General features: G+C 52.9%; 1 long non-coding RNA gene across 1 annotated transcript; it reads left to right on the forward strand.

Annotated features, from left to right (window-relative positions):
• Positions 1–2,572: 2,572 nt before the first annotated feature.
• On the forward strand, positions 2,573–4,889 carry LOC134367309 (uncharacterized). Its single transcript, XR_010022400.1, has 2 exons — positions 2,573–2,756; positions 3,083–4,889. It is a non-coding gene; the product is annotated as an uncharacterized LOC134367309 (long non-coding RNA).
• Positions 4,890–6,147: the final 1,258 nt, after the last annotated feature.

A 6,147-nucleotide genomic window follows, 5' to 3' on the forward strand; every position in this document is an offset into this window, starting at 1 on the left:
GCTCTTTTCAAGACCCCAATGGAAAACCCACTGGTTCTTGGCTCTGTGGGTAGGAAGGGGCCTAGTTACTATCCTGTCAGCTCAAACAGCAGTGGAACAGGAGAAACTGAGCTCCAGGAGTCCTGTAACTCCCAGGACAGACCACTGAAAATACTGGAGCAACAATGCTCCTGGCCTCTGGAGGAGAGTTCTGCAGGGCCTCTTTTGTTGCTGATGGCATGGATAGCTCTTAAGAATCAGGGTGCCACCCACTTCTCTCTAGATGAAGAAAGGACATTCACAGGTCCCAAATCTGCCCATTCAGGTGTCACATAACATGGCACGGTGTCAGTTCACTTCTTCCACACATGCATGTGTGAGCTCGTGTGTTTGGGGAGAGAATGTTGGTTGGCAAGAGCAGCACAGTATTAATATTTAGAGTAGGATGCAGCCTCTTATCCACCACAGTTAAGTACGAGAACGAACAAAATTTCAGAGCTTGAGACCTGGGACATTTAAATACTCAAGGGGTTTGGAACAAAATAAACATCTAAAAATTTGGTTTTGGTATGTATGTTACCTACAAGAGTGAAATAGTCTTAAACTGATTACAGTAGGAAGTTTGACTTCAAAACTGAAGTCTTGTTTCAAATCAAATTTCTGCCAAGGTCTATGCTCTCTATGAGAGCAGAAATTGGAAAAGAAACTATATATGAGGATTGCAGTTGGGTGAACTGAGATTAAATTTTTTAGGGAGCTCTGAAGTGGAAAAATTGTTACTTTACAAAATGAGAACATGGTTATTGGCTGAGTCAGAGTGGAGGCCCCACCAAGGCCACCACCTTGCTACAAATGTGCCATGTTGAAAACTGGCGAAGACCTTAGCAACAATCCAGTTCAATCCCCCTTCCCTCTCCTTTATATTACTGATGGGGAACCTGAAGGGGCTGTCATATCTGGGTTACACAGCCCGGCAGCGACAGAGCCTGGAGTTGAGGGTGATTCAGGAGAGAGACCTACAGGAATGACAAAGCTGGGAGTAACCTTAGAGTCCCCTTTGTCAATACTCTGCATTGAATTTAAGTGGGGAAACTGAGGCCTAGAGATAGGAAGGGACTGGAGCCCATTCGTACAGTTCATCAGTGATAGAGCGAGCTGAAACTTGAACTCAGGTAATTGACTTCCAGTCCAGTCCAAACCCTTCATTTCACAGTTGAGGAAACTGGCCCTAGGAGGGGGAAAATGACTTGCCCACTTCATCCAACAATTATGTGGCAAGCCCATTTCCAAAAGGGCATCGGCAGGACCACCTCTGAGCAAAAATGAAAGCTGAGCAAAATCTGACTTCTAGCATACCTCATCTCTTCACGATTACCCTCACCCCCAACCAACAAATACTTTTGGTATTCTTTCTCCTAGGCACTCTAGACCTTCATGCAGCCTTTGCCTTGGAGATCTGGTTCCACCTACTGCCCTTCCACCCCAGCAACTGGAGAGGCACAAATAAAGTCCATCTCCTGACAGACATACACTGGGGCAGGGCAGGGCAGGGGTGAAGAGAAGGGACTGGTTTCCTTTGGGAGAGGGTGGTGTACCACGCAGCTCTTGACTATTGTCATTTCTCCCCTGATTCAGTGCAGACACCCTGGTGCTGCTGGCCTCCTCATTTCCTCCCACAAAAGATAATTACTCTGTCCCACTACCAGGCCCCAGGTTCTCCCACCCAAGGTCTGGTGTCCCCTCAGCCCCTCCCCCAGCAGCCCCAAGGGCCCAGCCTGCATTTGATCACTCAGGATCATTAGATCTCAAAGCTGTGGAATCCCATAATTTTTATGAGAATATGCTCTCCTCCAGGGCCTTTTCATGTCTGAAAAGGCAGCCAGCAGCTCCCTGCCACTTCTCCACAGTAGCACAGCAGGCCAGCTGACAGGGATTGCAAACCCTCAGTGTCTCACACAGCCGGTGCCTAGATAGGGTGGGTGCTGGTTAGAACAAGAGCCCTTGAAACAAGTTCTGAAATTCTAATGGACTGAGATGTAGCGGAAATGGCAGAGGCACAAGGAAAGGAATTAGATACCCAGCTCCTGCAGTAGTTGAGGAAGCTGTGCTTCAATACGCCCTTTGATTCCTGCCTTTCAGCTCTCTCTAGTGGTCACTAGATGCAGAGCTCCAAGCCTGGCTTTCAATTTGAGCAATATTTTCTACAGACCTGCTGTATGTCAGGCACTCTGCTAGAACCCAGGGGCTTAAGGAAAGGAAGACAAGTACAGAAAAGGAAGGGAAGAACACAGGACGGAATTTGTTCTATCTTCTTTCCAAGATACCTTTTCCTCCTCTGGACCACAGTGGCCTGTTGCCTACCCACTCGGCACCAAAACTCGGTCTTCTCTGGGGCAAGAAAAGGTCCACCGCGACCCCCGCCGGGACCGAGGCGCAGAATTCCTTCCTCCCCTCCCTGAGACTGGCCTCCCGGGGGGTCAGAGTCGCCCGGAAGAACTATGTGCCTCATAGTTGGTTTCTTGCTGAGTCCTAGCCGGATAAAATTAGCCCATTGCTCACATCTACCAAGTGTCAGAGCCCGCGGCCAGCTGCAGGCAAGAGGAGGGCAGAGCCGAGCCGGGCCGCTCTCCCGCCCACCCGGGCCAGTCGGACCAGCGGACTGACAGCACCTGTCGTGCGCCCCTGGGCCCAGCGCCTTCTCGCTCCCCTGCTCCTACCAGAGGCTGTGGCCCAGCCGGGGGGGATCCGGGACTAGAGAGAGACCGGCGGGGCGAAAGGTACTCTCCTTTCTCGCCACACACCCACCCTACACTGCCCTCACAACGACCGGGCCCTGAGATCCGGGGCTGGGGGTGCTAATCGGTACCATTTCCCACCAGGCCCCCCGCCCACTCCGCACTCCGGGACTGCCTGGGGATGGAGATGGGGCCGGGGGCCCCCGGGCCCTGGCTGTTGCTCCTGGTCCTGCCGCTGGGCTCGGGCCACCTTGGGTCGAGGAGGGAGGCGGTCCTGCCCCTCCGTGGGCCTCTATCCAGTTCCCCATCTGGGAGGGGTAATAATCCCGGAGAAGCGCCACGGAAATGCATCTGCCCTTGCTACTCAGACAGGAATCCTGGCCTGCTAGGACAACCACCCTTCCCGCCCAGGGGAAGCGGGCGGAAGGCAGACTGGAAGACCCAGCCTCAGGCCCTGCCAACTGTCCGGCGAGCCAGACGGACAGACAGCAGCTGCCGCGTGTCCGGGCTCAACTCCTCCTCCATCCCCTCCCGCCACCGCCCTGCCCGCGCCACCGCCACCAAGGGCTGCAGCGGCGACATCCGCTCCCCCCAAGCCCCCTCCATTTCTCCGTCCGGAGACCTCGACGTCATCCGTGCTAGGCCCCCGAGAACCCCTTCCAACCGGCGGCTCCCTCATCCCACCACCAGCCCCGTCCCCAAGGTCCCAAGGGCGGACTCTGGCCGCTGCTAGCTAAGGACCTACAACAGGCCAGGCTCAAGGCCCGCCGTGATGAGGAGCCCGGGGGCGGGCCCGGGGCAGCCATCTTCCTCCCCTCCTCTCCAAACTTCAACCCTGGGCCCACCCTGCGGGGCTGCCTCCCCCACGCAAGTCACCCCAGTGGGGCTGCTTCTGCCAAATACCCCTTAAACTCCCCCCCCCCCCAGTCACCATAAAAAGTGTCCCAGAAGTCGGGGGGCTACCGCGCAGGTGGGAGCTCCCAGCTCAGGCCCTCTCCCTCACCACATGGTTTTCCGGATCCCCCCCAGGGAGCTCAGCCCCCATCCGCTGCCCTACGATCACACAGGTGAGCAAGCGGGGTTTCCTAGAGCTGAGAACCCTCCTCCAAACCTGCCTGGAGACACAGGAATGGTGGGAAGGAACAGATCGAGGCTGAGGCCGGCAGTCCTCAGTTTGTTCCTCTCCCAACACTCCTCCACCCTCCTCTCCACCAACCTGATTCCTTCTGCCGCTTGCCCAGTGGGGGTGAAGGAGAGAGGTGGGGCAACCGCCTCCACTCCTCCTCCCACACACGCACATAACCCTCCCTCCCCCAAGGTGCAGTCTTGGTGCGGGGTGGCGAGAGCAGCCTTGCAGATCCTTCTGCCTTAAGGCCTTGCAAAGGCCAGTTTCCTTCTGTCAGTCCGGGATCTTCTAGCTATCTGCCTGCTTATCTGCCACTTCCTCTCCACCCCCATACACAGGTGCAGACCTCCCTTCATCCCCCAGTGCCCTGAGCACAAACCTCCCCCGTCCCCCCGTCCAGCATATCTGGACATAGAGACCTCCTTTGAAAACCTGTGGAAATTACAGTTCACCGGTGTTCCCCTATGCCTCCTCACACTTGACCCTCCCTCCAACCGTGGAAGGCAGCTGCTCTTAGGCCCCGTTTTACCGATGGGGGAATTGAGGCCCAGAGGGGAACTGAACGCCAGATTTTGAACCCCTCCAAGGTACTTTCCACCCCACATCACAGAAAGGAGGGAAGTGAGCAAATCTTTTCCCCCCTGACTGTTCAGAAAACCTGCTTGCTGCTCCTGGAGTCAGCACTTTCTCCCGCCATGCCCATTCAGTCCCCTAGTGAAGGCTTCCGGCAGGGAGTGGCACCACAACCCCAACATGGAGACGTGGAGGGCAACAGAAGCTGAGCCAGAGTCCTTGTGTGTCCCCACTCCATCCCCTCTTCAGTCTCCCCCATGAAGGGCATATGGAAGAGGAAATAGTAGTCTCAGATCTGCCTTTCCCTGGGAGTATGCGTCATTGCCCTCTGGGTTCCTCTCCCCTTCTAAATGGAGGTAAAACTCCAAAATGAGCTCTCCTGTGCCTTGCTCCCTCAGTCCTTCTCTCATCATTCAATAAAATTATCATCACTGAGGGCTCATTCCCAGGGCCTTGCTTGATGCCTGACACTCAAAGTATCCTTTGTCTGGTCTGGTTATTTGGTGGTGGGGTGTGAGGAGCAGTTCCTGGGGCTCTGCTTTCATGGGGAAGGATTTCTGTGTCTAAGAGTTCCACATAGCTAGTTCAGGGGCTTCCTCTCTTCTTGACTTCTAGCACTGCACCAAGCTACAGTGAGGGGATGGGAAAGAGCTGCTAATATTATGCAATTAAGGGTGAGAAAGCTCCCAAGGTAGCATCTGTGGAAGGAAAAAGGGGAGAACACACCTAAGTTCCTGCTCACACACCTCAGTGAGGTGGGCTTGTCCTGTATATACCTCCCAACAACTGTGGCCATTATCCTCCTCAACTCCCATGGCCCCAGTTGAGAGGTTCCCTATATAGCCACAGGGGATCTTGGTGTTGTCTAGCAGCCCGCACCACCTGTACCATACTTTTGGTGGGCTCTAAATTCTCAGATTCCAATAAGTCCTAGCCTAAACCTTTCCATCAGAGTGAATAGCTTCAGGCATCTAAATCTGATCCCTCAAAGTTTAGGACTCACCTGTCAACCACAATGGCTGGGCCTAGAAAGGAGGCAGAACCAAGTTTCAGGGAAAGTAAAGTTCCATGCAAAGCTAGTTCCAGTTCAGTAGTTCGGTAAATAGTTGCAACTACTGAACTTCAGAAGCACTTTAACATTATGTTGACAAATCACAGGAGCTTCAAACAAACTTACCTTAATTACCTTTTTCTATCCAACTGAGTTCTCCACAGTCCTTGGTAAACACAGTTAAGGGCTGTCCTACCAGAGCTTGAGGTCCAATAATTTTCAAAATGCATTCTGTGCCTCAAGGTCCACTGAGATGTCTGGGAAGACAGCAGATTGTGGAGTGTTGGGCCTTTCTCCCTTCCCTTCAATGAGAATAATGGTCTTAACATTGAAAAAAGGGATTCATCTGTTTAAAATTTAAAACAATGTTTAAAAAATTATTTCAAATCTAGACCTATGTGTCTGGAAAGACTGATTACATATATTTTTTATTATTACTCCCATGAAGAACACCTTAAAATGCTGGATATTATATATACAACAAACCTAAGAAGTCTCTAAAAGGTGGAGAGAAGAAGGCAGACCAACTAGGGGTCTCAGAAATTTGAGGAGTGACTCACCTGAGGTGAGTGCCCTGGGTTTTCTTTTTGCCTCATGTATCACAGACTTGGGGCTGGAGAAGCCAGCAACCCAGAAATGCCAATGTACACAGACCTAAAAAGCCTGAGAAAATCTTGTTCTCT

The sequence above is a fragment of the Cynocephalus volans genome, chromosome X, assembly GCF_027409185.1.
Source record: "Cynocephalus volans isolate mCynVol1 chromosome X, mCynVol1.pri, whole genome shotgun sequence".
NCBI classification, from domain to species: domain Eukaryota; kingdom Metazoa; phylum Chordata; class Mammalia; order Dermoptera; family Cynocephalidae; genus Cynocephalus; species Cynocephalus volans.